The sequence below is a fragment of the Castanea sativa genome, chromosome 4, assembly GCF_040712315.1.
Source record: "Castanea sativa cultivar Marrone di Chiusa Pesio chromosome 4, ASM4071231v1".
Lineage (NCBI taxonomy): Eukaryota > Viridiplantae > Streptophyta > Magnoliopsida > Fagales > Fagaceae > Castanea > Castanea sativa.
The window spans coordinates 7,231,338-7,247,177 of NC_134016.1; the positions used below are offsets into that span (position 1 = coordinate 7,231,338).

Below are 15,840 nucleotides of genomic sequence, written 5' to 3' on the forward strand. Positions count from 1 at the left end.
TCAAGGTTACCGATACCGTATCGGTACCGGCCGGTACATACCGTACCGGCCAGTGCACCGGTACTGGTACACTTTTATTTTGTATCGGAAAAAATACCGGCCGTACCGGCCATACCGGCCAATTTCGGGCAATACCGGCCGGTACAGAAAAAAGCCTTTTTTTTTTTTTTTTAGTTTTGTAATTTTTGAATTTTTGTAAGGGCATAATGGTAACTTATTTACATTAACTTATTAGTATTATTTGTTTTCTTAGTATGCAATGAACAACTAAGCTTTCTATTTTTTATATTGTGTTTTTTTTTTCCTTTTAATTGATACTAAAGTCTAAAACTATGAATAATTTGTTCTGAATTGAGGTAATGTTTTATGATAAACTTTTATATTTACTATAATATAAGTGAAATATTATATGCTTATAAACATAGTTCTAGAGATTTTGGTGTGTGTGTGTGTGTGTGTGTGTGTGTGTGTGTGTGTGTATATATATATATATATATATATATAATAGCGGTAAACCCGAAACGGTATACCGGTATTGACCGGTATCCGAAATATATCGTACCGGTGGCCAAACCAGTACAGCCTCCGGTACGGTATTGACTTCCTTGACTCTACTTGATGGTATTAAGGAGGTGTGGTGGAAATGGGATTGAATCATTGGCCTAATACAATTAGGGTTTATATGTTTTCTTTAGTGGGAAAAGCTTAAAAACATTGGGCAAGTCCCGAAATTATTTTTAAGACTCATTCTCCGATGGAAAAGAATAATGAAAAAAGGAAGGAAAATGTTAGTTACTATAAATTTTGCTATAAAACCTTACTACTAATGTGATAAGAATATGATTAATGTAGTTTTAACAATATATTGAATGAAGGTAGGAATTACTCTTTTTTTAATTGATGAAAGATTGGTTTGTATATAAGAGTAATGTATTAAAATTAGTATAATATTCGTACCACCACTCAAAAAAGAATATCCAGGCTATCTAATGGTAACTTATTTTTTTTCAGAAGAGTTTGAAAAAACTGTAGTTAAAAATGTCATACTTTGAAATAGCGTGATTTCAAACCACATGTCAAATGGGCAATCATATAGTTTGAAGTTGTTTTCTAAACTTACAAGTGTTGAGTTGTTCTTATTTGTTTTGAACCAAAAAAACAAAAGGGTTAAATCATGCTATTCATTTTAGACAAAATGTGCGTAATTGTGCAATAATCATAATATAGGTTACTCTCTTCTGGGACCCGTGTACTTCTCAATCACCATGGCCATTAAAAAGTTCTCCGAACTTGGAGGTGCTTTTAAGAGGAAGAATTGACTAGTTATAAAACAAAAGGAAATGGGTATTTTGTCATGGGACTTTGGGAAGTCGGCAAATGATCATTTGCTAGTGAATGAATCACATCCTACCACCATGGGGTGTGGCTTGACGATAGTAGGAGTATTCATATTGCTTCATATGATGCATAGTACAAGTTGAGTGGTTTGAGGCTGTGGCACTTTAATGAATTTGTTTTGCCTACAATGATAGCTTCATCAAAATCCTGGTAGTACACATGGTATCACTCTTACCATCACATAGCTTGGGATCAATGAGTTCACATTAGAAATCTCATTTTCATTTCAAAAACAAAAATCACATCCTGTCTGCTTTGTATTTAAGATTTTGCTTAAAAGCCAATTTCCAAGGAACCTTCTTTCATACATGCGTGCCACCTTCCAATTGAGCCACTGAGTCAATCTCTCTATTATAATTCTTGTCACCAAACTTCAACAAATTTTTCCTTTTCTATTTATTGTTTAATTTTTGTGATACTGTTAGAATATTTTCTCTAAACATAGAAATATTAATAATAACTTGTACTATGCTATAATTAGGGATGATAAAAATGTTGCACATTCCATTTGCTTTGTCCTATCCCGCTCCTTCTTATGTAGGTTTTCTCCGTCCTGAAGAGGGAGACAAGACAAGGATGGGCTTTGTCGTCCCTTTCATGTCTTGCTTTAACCTCATCTCGAGTGTCCAAGTGTGTTTATTAACTTGTTACTTCTAATCAATCAATGTGTGTGTGTTATCTTCACAAAAAAAAAAAAAAAAATCTGTGTGTGTGTGTGTGTTGCATGCCCCACCCTAACAGGCCCCACTCTAGTTACAATCTAGGAGTAGACATGAAACACTCAAAATTCGACCCCACCCTACCTAATCACATTGCCATCCTTAGGATTAATTCTAGTCTTATGATTATAACTTTTATTATCATGTTCTACTTTGTAATTAGATATTTTAAGTTTATAGATTAAGTTTGGACAAACACCTATTTGCGTCCCAACAGTTCAGAACATGCAATCAAATCTCTTAAATATTTAAAATTGGACACTAAACTTGCAACAAAATTCTTTGCAAAAAATATATTAAAAAAAAGGAAGAAGATTACGTTAAATTAAATTCTTATCCATGGTAAGAGATTCTCAAAATGGACATATATATTTGGTCAAATTTCATAATCTCATTATGGAAGTATGTACTTTAAAAGGAAGATACAGGATTGTTAAGGAAATAAAAAATAGAGGTGGAGAGAAAAATGGGCATTCTGCATTGAGAATTGTCAAAAAGATTATGATTGTGAATAGCATTATATCTTGTACTTTGTGTTAAATTCATTCAAAAGCCAATGATGTGTCCCTCATCAATCTTTCAATGAAAGAATGAACTTGTGTCACGCATGCCACCTTCTAGTTGATCCGCATAAAGAATGAACGATGAATAATGGAGGTTTTGTAAGTAAAAAAGCCCAATAAGCCCCAGGTTTTAGAGTTATTGGTCAAAAAGTGAAAGTATCTTATGGGACATTCTATCCACGTCAACACTGACTGGTACAATGTTTCAACTGAAATGTCTAGTTCAACCTCTACATATTTGTTATTGAATTGATACTCACGATTATGATATGCTTTGATTATCTGTGGTTTGCTTCTTACAAGGGTGGATTTGAAGGGCCTTCCTTGAAGAGGTTTCATGTCATTTTTAAAAAAATAAAAAAACTGTACAATAATAATTCCATTGTCTCATAGAAATTGGACAAAACTTCAATTATATCATTCGTCATTTTTCTAAGCAATACTAAAAGACCGTAAGTTAAAATTGAATTAAAATTATTTAAATATGATCCCACAAATGAAACACTTCTTATTATACACTAATTACAACAAATGATGACAATAATAATAATAAATTTAATATGAAAATTTTTATGATTCTTATTCTTTTGTCTTTTTTATTGGGCTTAAAACTACTTACCAACCTTATCATGTGATGCATACTTTGACATCATCCACTAATGACCCTTGAATATGGTGATGAAGGGGATCATGGACTTTTACTCCCATGAATTGTCTTAATCATCTATTATTGCAGAATAAAAATCTTCTTTTTAAAAAAAAAAAAAAACGAAAGAATCAAAGTATTGTTAGCTTTTTTTTTTCAATAAGAAAAGGAGAAAAAAAAAAAAAATCAAAGTTAGCTTTCTTGAAAAGGGGTTTGGGCATTTTTGTGTAGCCCAAACAATAAGCTTTGTATCTCTCATACATTTTGGGTTTTTTTGACATAGCTTAAACAGAAAGATTTAGAAAGGGCAGAGAGGACCAATATAACACTAAAGAAGCCCATTCAGCCTTATGGGCCTCTCTAAAGATTTATGTCACTATATATTACTATTCCAACGAAAATGCGACGTCGTTTCTTCCTGAATAAAAAACAAACAAAATTTGAACGAGCATTCGAGGTTTCGAAACTCGATTCTTGCGAAGTGAGATTAATGGGTTCCGTGGAGAGCATTGTTTCCATTCTCAACGATGAAACTGAGAATTGTGTGTGTTTGTAAATGGCTTCCTATCAAATTAGGATTCACAATGCCCAAAAAGGAAGCGATTTTCTATTTTGATAATTGAGGAGAGTACCGGCCTGAGGTTTGCACCGTAACGCGGAATTGGGGGGAATGTGGATGATTTCGAGTGGTGGCATTGAAGTTTGAAAGGAATTAGCTTTGTTTGCGGAGCTATCCAAATTCCAGGTAAGTAACATTCTTTCTTATACTTGGTGTATTTGTGTTGATGCAAACAAATATATATATTTTTCAGTGCTCCATTTATGTGGACAAAGAATACATGTGACCGGCCTGATTAGTAAAATTCTTATACCGAACTACCTTTATTTTATTATAACTAAACCAGCAACTTTCTAACATTAAGCACATAATACTTACTTACTTAGACTCAATAATAATTAAAATAACCTATGAAAGTTGCTAAGAAGTCCCTGCATCAAATTTAGACCGTAATTCTTGAATCTTTGTATATTTAATTTTTGTTTTCCTTGAACTTTTCCTTGTGCACATCAAAAGATGTTCTCTGCAGAGAAAGCAATATACATAGAATTCTGCACTAATGTTGTGTAAATGGCTAAGCAGGTCTTCCATTTGCAGCTTACCATGTCAAGGGCCAAGGAAGTACATGGTGCTTCTGCTATCGGGTGTTTCTTGGTCAACTGTCTAAAGGTATTAGATGTTTTGTAGGCAATAGGATTCTTCTAAGCAAAAAACATGATAAAATTGCATGCTGATGCAGCTGATCTGATTTCTTGGATTCTTGTAGTCTTTACCAGAAAAATGATCGATTGCACCAGCATAGTCCATTGATAGCACAGTGCAGTGCTGTTTCAAAATATGAGGGACCAACCACTTTGGTAGGATTAGGAATGTGCAAAAGCAAAACGACTCAAATACGGAGCTCATCGCTGAACATTCCTACGCAAGGCAACACAAACATATAAAAAAATAAAAAATAAAAAACTCCGGACCAAATACTTTCTAGTATTTTCAATAGATATTTTTAGGATTTAAACCCTCTCACCAAATTGTAATTGTCAATCTATCAAACAAATAAATAAAATTTGAGCCCCACGTCTTGATGTGTAGTCTTTCGCGTGGAAAAAAGTTTCTTTATTAACTAGGAAAAAACAGAAAAAGAAAAAGAGACTCAACGCTAGGGAAATTTGATGCCAAATAATATTAAAAAGACTTTCCCAAGTAATAATATTGTAAACTTTGAAAGGTACACCTGTTATCGGATCTTATTGCATATGCTTTGAATCTATTATAGGTTGAAAGAATGAAGTATGAAGTATGAAGTGGTGGAAAAATGATGGAAGCGGATCTAATTACATCCGCTCTGTGACCCTATTCCCCATGTAATCGGATCTAATTACATCCGATTGAGACCAAATAGCTCAATACCTTTTTTAATCAATGTGTCTGATTGAAGCTACAAATAATTTAATAATATATCCTCCTAAACAAATAAAAGAAACTTCCTAGTTCTTACCTAGTAGCTAGGAACCGCAATTTTGTGTCGGAAAGTATTCGGATGAGAATAATAGAATTTAGGATCCGATATGAGGAGTTTGGTTTAATTTATGCAGTAGACAAAAGTCCTACAATTGTTTCTCGGATCATTTAGGCTCTGTTTGGGAGTTCATAAGGGAAGGAAATAGAATGGAATGGAATGATCATAAGGGAATGGAATAGAATGGAATGTATTTAAGTAAGAGAAAGGAATGGAAAAGAATGAAATGGAATAGAATTAAATAACTTTGATTGGATGTTTTAAAACAAAGGAATGGAAAGGAATGAAAATGAATGGAATGTAAGTAATTTTGTTTGGGAGCAATATAGAAGGAATAGAATGGAATCATTTAATGGAAATATTACTATTAGATCCCTATTTTAAAATAAGGAGTTGAATATATAGGGGTATTTTGGAAGTTTTAGTAAATAAATTATTAAATCTAATTTTATTCCCTCCTATTCCTCCCAATTTCGGAAGAATGAAAATTTGAGGTTTTAAAGGAATAGAGAGGAATGTGTATTCCCTCCTACCCATTCCATTCCCTCCCACTTAAACTCTCAAATAAGGAAATAGATTTTTCATTTCCTCTATTAAAACTCCCAAACAAGGGAAGGGAAGAATATTCTAAAATTATTATTTTCATTCTATTATATTCCATTCCATTCCCTCCTCCCAAACGAGGCCTTATTCTGCTCTGAAATGTAAATGACCACAAAACAACTCATGTTATTGGGTCCTATAAAAAAAATAAAAAATAAAAAAACTCATGTTATTGGGTATCATTTTAGCTACACTATTTATGTTTCAGTACAATAATAATAAAAGATTATCTCAGATATTATAATAACATGATTCTAAAAAAAAAAAAAAAAAGACATTATAATAACATTCACTTTGAGGTCAGTTGTAGACTAAGAATTGAGAGATACCCCTTATCTTATCAAAAAAGATTGAGAAAACTCCTTCAGTCAAGGAAAAATGTTATGCATTTCCTCTCTTTTAAATGGCTTCTTCAATTTTCAAAGAGTAAATCTTGAGGATATCATTTCTTCAACATTTTGAAAAGAAGATCTACCAATAATTGAAAGACCTAGAAAGAGAAAAATAAATTCTATAAAATGTTTTTAAAAAAAAAAGTTTTCCCTAAAATTTCTCCCCTCTAACACAATACTAAAAAAAAAATCTAGGACTACAAAAAACCCAAAATTTTTGTCACAATTATCCACGTGGCAGGTTGAGTGAAGAAAAAATGATGAGTTCATGTGAAAGTAATAAGTAATCGTCATAGCATTATTACGTGTGCAATGAGGTTTTTTTTTTTTTTTTGGTCTAGTGTATATGAAATTAGGAATTAAGAAAATCAGAAATTCAATAAAAGAAACTGCTGAATCTTGATAAAGTTAAAAAAAAAAAAGGTTGGAACATGGTCTTGTGGGAAATATCAAAGTGGGCTGAGAAATTTTTTTTTTTAATTTAATTTTTGGATAAGTTTGTTCTGAAGGCATGGATTAGTAAGAAAGTGTCTTATTTTATAGGTATTTTGCGTAAAGTTGTAGATATATTTTTACTAGGTTGTCTTTAAATTTTGTCTCTATTAAATCTAGGGTCTAGGGGTATTTCTGAACCAAATGAAAGTCTAGTCCAGTGAGAATAATCTTGCTATAGACAGTACATAGATATAATTTTGATTATAAAAATATATATAAATGAAAGCATATATACAAATAAAATTGACACATAATTAAGCCCATAAAAACATAAACTTAACATTCACTACAAGAATTTTGGTCTTTTGCGACCAATGTTTTAGCGACGACCAAAAAGTCGTCCCTATTAGGCACACATTAGCGACAATAATATATGGTCACCACTAATAAGTGCATAGTAGCGACTACACTAAGATCGTTACTAATAATTCGTCGCTAACGCCATGGAGGGAATTTTATTTACTTTTGGAAAATAGAGGGAAACTTTTAGCAACGATAATAAATTTTGTAGCGACGACATTTATGTCGCTAAAATAAGGTTTATTTTAATAACGACATATATCGTTGCTAATAATCATCTTTAGTGACGACCTTGTGTTTTGTTGCAAATATATGGCCAAAAATATATAATAAATATATTATATATACGCTTTATTTATCAGCGACAACACATTGGTCGTCGCTATTAGAAGGCTATTAGCGACGATATAATTTGTCGTCTCTAATAGTCACCTTTTAGCAACGACACAACATGTCGATGCAAATATATCTACCAAAATATAATGGAGGGAAAAAATTTCACTCTCAAAAAGTGGTGGGATTTATTGGAGGGAAGCAGATTATATATTAGTAACGAATTAGGTAGTCGCTATAAGGGAGTTTTTAATGAAGACAAAGATTGTCGTCACTAATACGTGGCCAAAATAATTTTGATATAATGTGAATTTTTTTTATCAAATCCTCCAAATGCCTCTTAAAATATTTAAAATGACATAAATTCCTTTAAAATGTATGAAATGATTAAAATTCCATTAACCACATCAAAATGACCAAAATACCCCCAAACTTATATAATGACCAAAATAACCTTGAAACTTCTAAAGTAATTTAAAACTCTCAAATGCGTTAAAAAGAAAAAAGAAAAAAGTGAGACAAGGGAGCGCTTGTTGCTTCGAAATACTCCTAAATCATAATGTTACCCATTTGAAACTCGAAATTGATAAAATAACAAAAATTGAGAAAGTTCTGATTCTACACAAAATACTGACTTAATACCGATAGTTATCAAAATGCGAATCGTAACGTGAATCAATTTTGGATTTTTCTGTATCATGTGTCATAAGAAAGGTATTAATCAATATTTACCAAACTAATAAATTCATTATAAATATATGAAAGGTATATTCATTATAAATTCATAATAGATTCAATTAATGACTAATTCAATCATGAATTTAAAATTTACCAAAAGTAACTAAATAAATCAAATGAAAATATATTTACAACATACATATTCAAATTGATTAAAATAAAAAATGATAATACATGATATATGAGACAAAATAATAAATTTGACCGCGCCTTTTTCTAAATCCAACCGTCTTATTATGACCATAATTTACTACAATTAACTTTTCATTACACTCTTCAAATACAACAGTTAGATTTCAAATCTAAGTATGACGCGTGATGGACATGTGTTGTGTACCTGTATGGTTATGTTATCTCAATCTGACTATCCAATTGGTCTCAAATTTCAATGTTCTCTTAATTTGACAATCCAATTGGCCTCAAATTTTTCCAATACCAATACATCACCTTACACTTCAATACCAATGATCAAGGTTTAAATATGAATCTCACTAAGTCCAGTGGTCTCGGACCATCTATTAAGTTTGACCAGGTTTGACCAACTTTAAGTAAACTATGACCACGTCTTTCTATAAATCCAACCGTCTGATTGTGACCATAATTTACCACAATTAACCTTTCATTACACTCTTCAAATCCAACGGTTAGATCTCAAATCTAAGAATGGTGCATGATGGACATGTGTTACGTACCTGTATGGCTATGTCTTCTCAATTTGACCATCCAATTGGTTTCAAATTTCACCAACACCAATACGTCACCATACTCTTCAATACCAATTATCAAGGTTTGAATATGAATTTCACAAAGTCCAGTGCTCTTTAGACTATCTATTAAGTTTGACTAGATTTGACCAACTTTAAGTAAACTTTGACCGCGCTTTTCTCTAAATCCAACTGTTTGATTGTGACCATAATTTACCAAAATTAACATTTCATTACACTCTTCAAATCTAACGGTTAGATTTCAAATCTAAGTATGGCGCGTGATGGACATGTATTGTGTACTTGTATGGCTATTTTCTCTCAATTTGACAATCCAATTGGTCTCAAATTTCACCAATACTAATACATCATCGTACTCTTCAATATCAATGATCAATGTTTGAATATAAATTTCACTAAGTCGAGTGGTCTCGGAACTATCTATTAAGTTTGACTAGATTTGACCAACTTTAAGTAAACTTTGACCGCGCCTTTCTCTAAATCCAACCGTTGATTGTGACCATAATTTACCACAATTAACTTTTCATTACACTCTTCAAATTCAACGGTTAGATTTCAAATCTAAGTGTGGCGCGTGATGGAAATGGGTTGTGTACCTGTATGACTATGTTTTCTCAATCTTACCATTCAATTGGTCTCAAATGTCACAAACACCAATACGTCACCATACTCTTCAATACCAATTACCAAGGTTTGAATATGAATTTCACTAAGTCCAATGGTCTCCGGACTATCTATTAAGTTTGATCTGGTTAGACCAACTTTAAGTAAACTTTGACCGCGCCTTTCTCTAAATCCAACCATCTGATTGTGACCATAATTTACCACAATTAACCTTTCATTACACTCTTCAAATCCAACGGTTAGATCTCAAATCTAAGAATGGTGCGTGATGGACATGTGTTACGTACCTGTATGGCTATGTCTTCTCAATTTGACCATTCAATTGGTTTCAAATTTCACCAACACCAATATGTCACCATACTCTTCAATACCAATTATCAAGGTTTAAATATGAATTTCACAAAGTCCAGTGCTCTTTAGACTATCTATTAAGTTTGACTAGATTTGACCAACTTTAAGTAAACTTTGACCGCGCTTTTCTCTAAATCCAACTGTTTGATTGTGACAATAATTTAACACAATTAACCTTTCATTACACTCTTCAAATCTAACGGTGAGATTTTAAATCTAAGTATGGTGCGTGATGGACATGTGTTGTGTACTTGTATGGCTATATTCTCTCAATTTGACCATCTAATTGGTCTCAAATTTCACCAACACCAATACGTCACCATACTCTTCAATACCAATTATCATGGTTTGAATATGAATTTCATTAAGTCTAGTTGTCTCAGGACTATCTATTAAGTTTGACCAGGTTTGATCAACTTTAAGTAAACTTTGACCGCGCCTTTCTCTAAATCCAACCGTCTAATTGTGACCATAATTTACCACAATTAACTTTTCATTACACTCTTCAAATCCAACAATTAGATTTCAAATCTAAGTGTGGCGCATGATGGACATGTGTTGTGTATTTGTATAGCTATGTTTTCTCAATCTGACAATCTAATTGGTCTCAAATTTCACCAACACCAATACTTGTATTTTTGGTCATTTTAGAGGTTTCTAGGTATTTTTGTTATTTTATAAGTTTTGAGGGTATTATGGTCATTCAAATGGTTTTCGGGTATATTTTGATCATTTAGAGGTTTCAACGTATTTTTTGCTATTTTAGAGGTTTTATGGTATTTTTACTCATTTAAAAGGTTTTGGAGATATTTTGGTCATTTTAAAGATTTTGGAGTTATTTTAGTAAATTTTTAGGTTTAGGGATATTTTGGCCATTCTAGTGATTAGTGCTAAAAAAAAAAAAAAATTGTCCAACTTGATCCAGGTGGGTGGGGTTGGACCCCTGTGATGGATTGAGTTAGGTTGCATTTTTTTTTTTAATCCAACCATAATGGGTCAGATTGAAAAAAATCCTCAACCCGAACCCCATATCTATCTTTAAGTGATAAAAGAAAACTAATATTTTTTTTAGAGAAATGATATGTCCACAATATTTTCACAACATTTTTACAACAAATCCTAAGTGACAAGCTGTTATTGGTTGTTATTGTTAGAGCAAAAAAGTAATCTTAGTATTAGGTTCAAATTTGAACCAATAACAACTAACCACTTATAATTTATTGTAAAAATATTATAGACGTAACATTTTTTTAATAAAAAAAATTGATCATTAAAATAAATAAATAAAAAAAGTCCCTCTTCATTTTTTTTAAAAAGAGTCTCTTTTCAGTATTGGAGGGAGAGTTTCCCGCTCCAATATTGCAATTACGGTAGTCTATAAATTGAATTCTATAAATTGAATTGAAATCCCATGATCCCATTTCTTTCTCAGTCTCGTACCTATCACTAACACGCTCTCTCTTGCTAAACGGTTGAACCTATTCACAAAACAGAGTTACAGACCCATTGCCAGCCCACTGCAAGTTTGCCACTGGTCATCCCTCCTCTGCCACTGGCCAGGTATTTTTTTTTTCTCTCAATTGCTCTCTTTATATTTTGTTTATTCTTTCATAAAGTTAAAATGAGAAAATAAAAACAAAAATCATCTAAAAAAGCTTGAGCCGTACCTGACACCTTTGTCCTTGTGTTTTTCTTTTCTTTACTTCTTTACTTCTTGCGTTATTTGATCCAACCGTCCAAATAGATATATTATTACCTCCAAGGCTCCAATGCTCCACAAGTGTATGGTTAAAAGCAAAGCAAGTCTACTGGTGTAAAGTTTCCAGGTACGTTTTCTTCTCATCTTTTACTTTATTTGACTTTTCTTCTCATATATTTATTTGTTATTAAAATATTCTAGTACTATATTTAGGTTTTTGTGTGAGTTGTGCTACTACTGTTAAATATTACACAATTTTATGTCATAATTTATCACGTGGCGAGTTGTGTTTGGTGAAGGTGTATTACTATTTCCACATGACCCACAGACACTCTTTCACTAATCACAACTCACCACGTGGCAAGTTATGGTACAAAATTATTTTATTTTATATAGTTCCAACATTTCCTTTTTGTAGTGCAAATTGATTGTTTCTTATTAGATTCTTATTGAAATTTGAGTGACTGTTTGTCTAATTTATTTTGAAAATTTAGGTCAATAGGCAGATTAAAAACTATTGACTCATTCTTTTTCTCAAATTTGTCTTCTCTTGATTGTTTAATTTAATAAATACATATTTTTAGCACACATTGAATTATAAAATATTTAACTTATATATTGAATTACATTTACATTACCATTTGAAACTATAATACAAAATAGGAACATAATTGATATATATAAAGAAAAAAAATTATTTTTTGTTTGGTCTCCTCAAAGATAAATTCCTGACTCAACCACTGGTATTAAGATTTGGCAATAGTGGCCTTGCTTGTCTAATTAATTTATTTAATCTTAGTTTAGCCTTTTTTTTTAAATGATTATTTAATCTTAGTTTGTAAGGTTATTGTTGTCAAATCCTCTAAGAAAGTACTTTTGTTTGTATAGCAGTAGCACCAGATTCTATATGGATGCTCTTTTTTTTAAAAATTTTATTTTTATTTACTAAGAATGTGGTCACATACCTTTTTTTTGTTAGATTGATTTTTTGGATCCTGAGACTTTTAATATTACTATTTTCTTTTTGTTACTAGTAAAACGAAAGTTTCTCCCAGATAGGTTATTGTCTTTTTGTTTTGGGGGGAGTAGAAGAAAAAATTAGATTTTTTATTTTATTTTATTGAGAAGAAATAACTAAGTTATAAAATAAAAACCATTTTATGTTCCTACAAATATGTATGTTTTATTTTTAGATGAACAACACAAAGATTTTTTTTATAATATCAATACCTTGGCTAGCTAGGCTACATTCTAGAATTTAGATCATCACAACTACATGGTTTCTTCTTATGTGTTGTTATTACTTATTTGAGTATTGATTAATAAATGTCACATATGGAGAAAAATATTAAAACATAAGACAAAAATAATAACGGGGTGAATTAATTTACATTATCTCTTCTTCTTTTTTCTTTTCTTTTTATTTTTTTATTTTTAACTTCATGATTCTTTTCCCTCTTTGTATGAATTCTTAAAATTTTAAAATTGTCTTTCATGTATGTCTTACCATGTAGTAAACATGATACTTCGTGCACTTCAGAAAATAAGTATCCACATCATGTCTCATCCAAACTCAAGAAGTTGAAACAGGGCTCATGGGGCTGGACTGAAAAATGAATGATATTATAATACTATTTTGAATGATTGACTTATCAAATTATTATTTGAATATCTGATTTGCAGTGATGGTTAGTCCTAACTTTTTGAGTTGGATTGTATTTTCTGGTCCTTAGCTATATAGTTTCTTTATGTAGTTGCAAAGTTGTTTTGTCAGGGTAACCATGGAAACACAAACATCTCATTTCTTTGTCTTCTATCTTTTAAGGAATTTTGTACTCTACAGCTTATTTCTACCTTTGTCTTAAAAAAAAACACTTAATTAAGTTCTCATTGTGAATGAATTCAACATAGATAATTGAAATTGAACGAAAACATGTCATGCTGATTCTATAATTCATTGAATTCACCAATCATGTTTACAATGTAGGTTTGGAAAAGACAATTTATCAACAAAAAAAAGTTTTGGAAAAGACAATTTTACAATTTTTTTCATAGAAAAACTTATTTATGTTTCATCTAAATTTTCAATTCTCTTTCCGTGTTCATCAATTCGTCTTGATTCACCTATCCATGAATTTATAACTCCCAAAATATTTGTGTGAGCCTTCCAACTTAATTAGTGAAGTGCAAGTGATGAAAATGTTAATGATTGTATAATTATGCTTGAGTTATATGTATGGAGATAATAAAATAAGTAAAGGTTTAGATTTTGCGCTAGTCTTGTCCCACTGTTTTGTCCCACTATTTTCATTTCATGCTACACTAGCTACTTTTTTATAATAATTAATACATAATTTGCTACTTACTAACTTATAAGCATCTATAAAACAAGAAGTTTACTAACTTATATCCATATCTATGGTATTTTTGAAAAATATAAATGTTAAAATTTTACTTGAATGTTAAAACTATATAGTAAGTATTTTTGTCATCTATTTTAGTTGACCTTTACATTGGTTTATACTCTTTGTTGCAGGTTAAAAAGTCACATGCCTTGGATTACAGTTTTATAGATGATGTCGAGGGGAGATATATTTCATTACAACAAGTTTTAGCTTGGCAACATATCTTCATGATGAATATGTTATTATTTGATTAGTATTTGAGAGAATAGATTGAAACTTAAATTATGTTATATGATATTCAACTTAGGTATTTTTTTTCCTTATTAGTAGTTATTGATTGAGCAGTTATTATGCTTATATGTGTATTTGTGATTGAAAATTTGTGATGTGTGGGATTGTGGTTTATTATTTTCCATCGGGTATCCATGTAAAATTCAAAATGTAAATTTTATAGAAAAATACAAAAAAATGTAAAATGTTATTAGCGATGACATTGTCGTCGTTAATATTTTATCATATCATTAATGACGACAAACAATATCATCGCTAATATGCAATTTTTAGTGATGACATGTTTGTGGTCATTGATATATTATTATTTGTGACGACAGCAACCATCTTCGCTAGTAATGACATATTAGCGACAACAAAAATGTCATTATTAATAATAATCTACTAGCGATGACAAAAACATTCGTCACTACTAATGAGCTAGTAGCGACGACATTTTGTCTTGGGGTCTCAAGTTATTTATGACGACAATTGTCACTATTAGCGACGACTTTGTCGTCGTTAATAGTATTGTATTTGCGACGACATTAATATCGTCATTAAAAAACTTTTTTGTTACCACTTTTGTTTAACGAAAATTAGCGACGACATTTTTCACCGCCAATATAATTAGCGACGATATTTAAAGCATTAGCGATGACTATATGTCGTCGCTAAAGACCAAATTTCTTGTAGTGATTGCGGTCGCTTTGATTTTATAGGTTCAAGTATGAACTTGTGTAAAATAATTGAAGCCGATCTCAATACTCAAATCAATAGGTCCAAAGAAAATATTAGGCATACAATATTTCATTAATTTGAATTGCAAATTTACTTTTAATATTTGTAAATAAACTGTATTTTTCATGGGTTTAACAAATTATCAATTAAGATTCTAAAAGGCAATGTCCAAAGAAGTTACTCCTTATCTCATCAAAACACATGTGAGATCTCACTTAGTCAAGGAAAAATGTTCAGCAAAAATACTAAGGGAGTCAATACTATACTAGACATAATTTCGGTTTGATTGGAGAAATGAAATATATTGCTACCAATTAAACTAGCCTCACAAAAAAACCTCATATAAAATAGTAATACTTCCAAGTCAGATCGGCAGGTTCAAACGAAATTGAACATAAAACCAATCTCCACATACCCCATAACTCTAAACTGCTTCTGAAGTATCCCTCAAACTGGGCCCCTATTTTATCAATGCATGTAAGGTCAAATGTATCTCCGAAGCCAAGGTTGTTGGCAGTTGGTTTAGGTAGTATAAAGTTTTCCCATGTAAAATGCTAAGCGAATGCTTTAGCGCGTGCTTTGGTTAAGTAATGTTGAACTCCTATTAGCTCAAGTATGAACTCCTGAAAAAAGTAATTGAAGTCGATCTCATTTTACGTACATTCTCGTGGGACCAAATACCAAATGCTTCACCACTTCTTTGGTTCGTTGGAGATGATGACTAGTGAGACTCATCTCAGTTGCCACGTTAATGTGTATGAAG

At 31.3% G+C, this 15,840-nt stretch overlaps 1 protein-coding gene and 1 long non-coding RNA gene across 2 annotated transcripts in view; both read left to right on the plus strand.

The window, feature by feature from the left end:
- The window catches only part of LOC142632383 (zinc finger BED domain-containing protein RICESLEEPER 2-like), a 110,052-nt gene that overhangs the window by 69,600 nt on the left and 24,612 nt on the right, over nucleotides 1-15,840 (plus strand). The window lies entirely within an intron of this gene.
- LOC142630521 (uncharacterized) lies at nucleotides 11,431-14,482 on the plus strand. The gene is made up of 3 exons (XR_012843331.1): nucleotides 11,431-11,522; nucleotides 11,707-11,788; nucleotides 14,198-14,482. It is a non-coding gene; the product is annotated as an uncharacterized LOC142630521 (long non-coding RNA).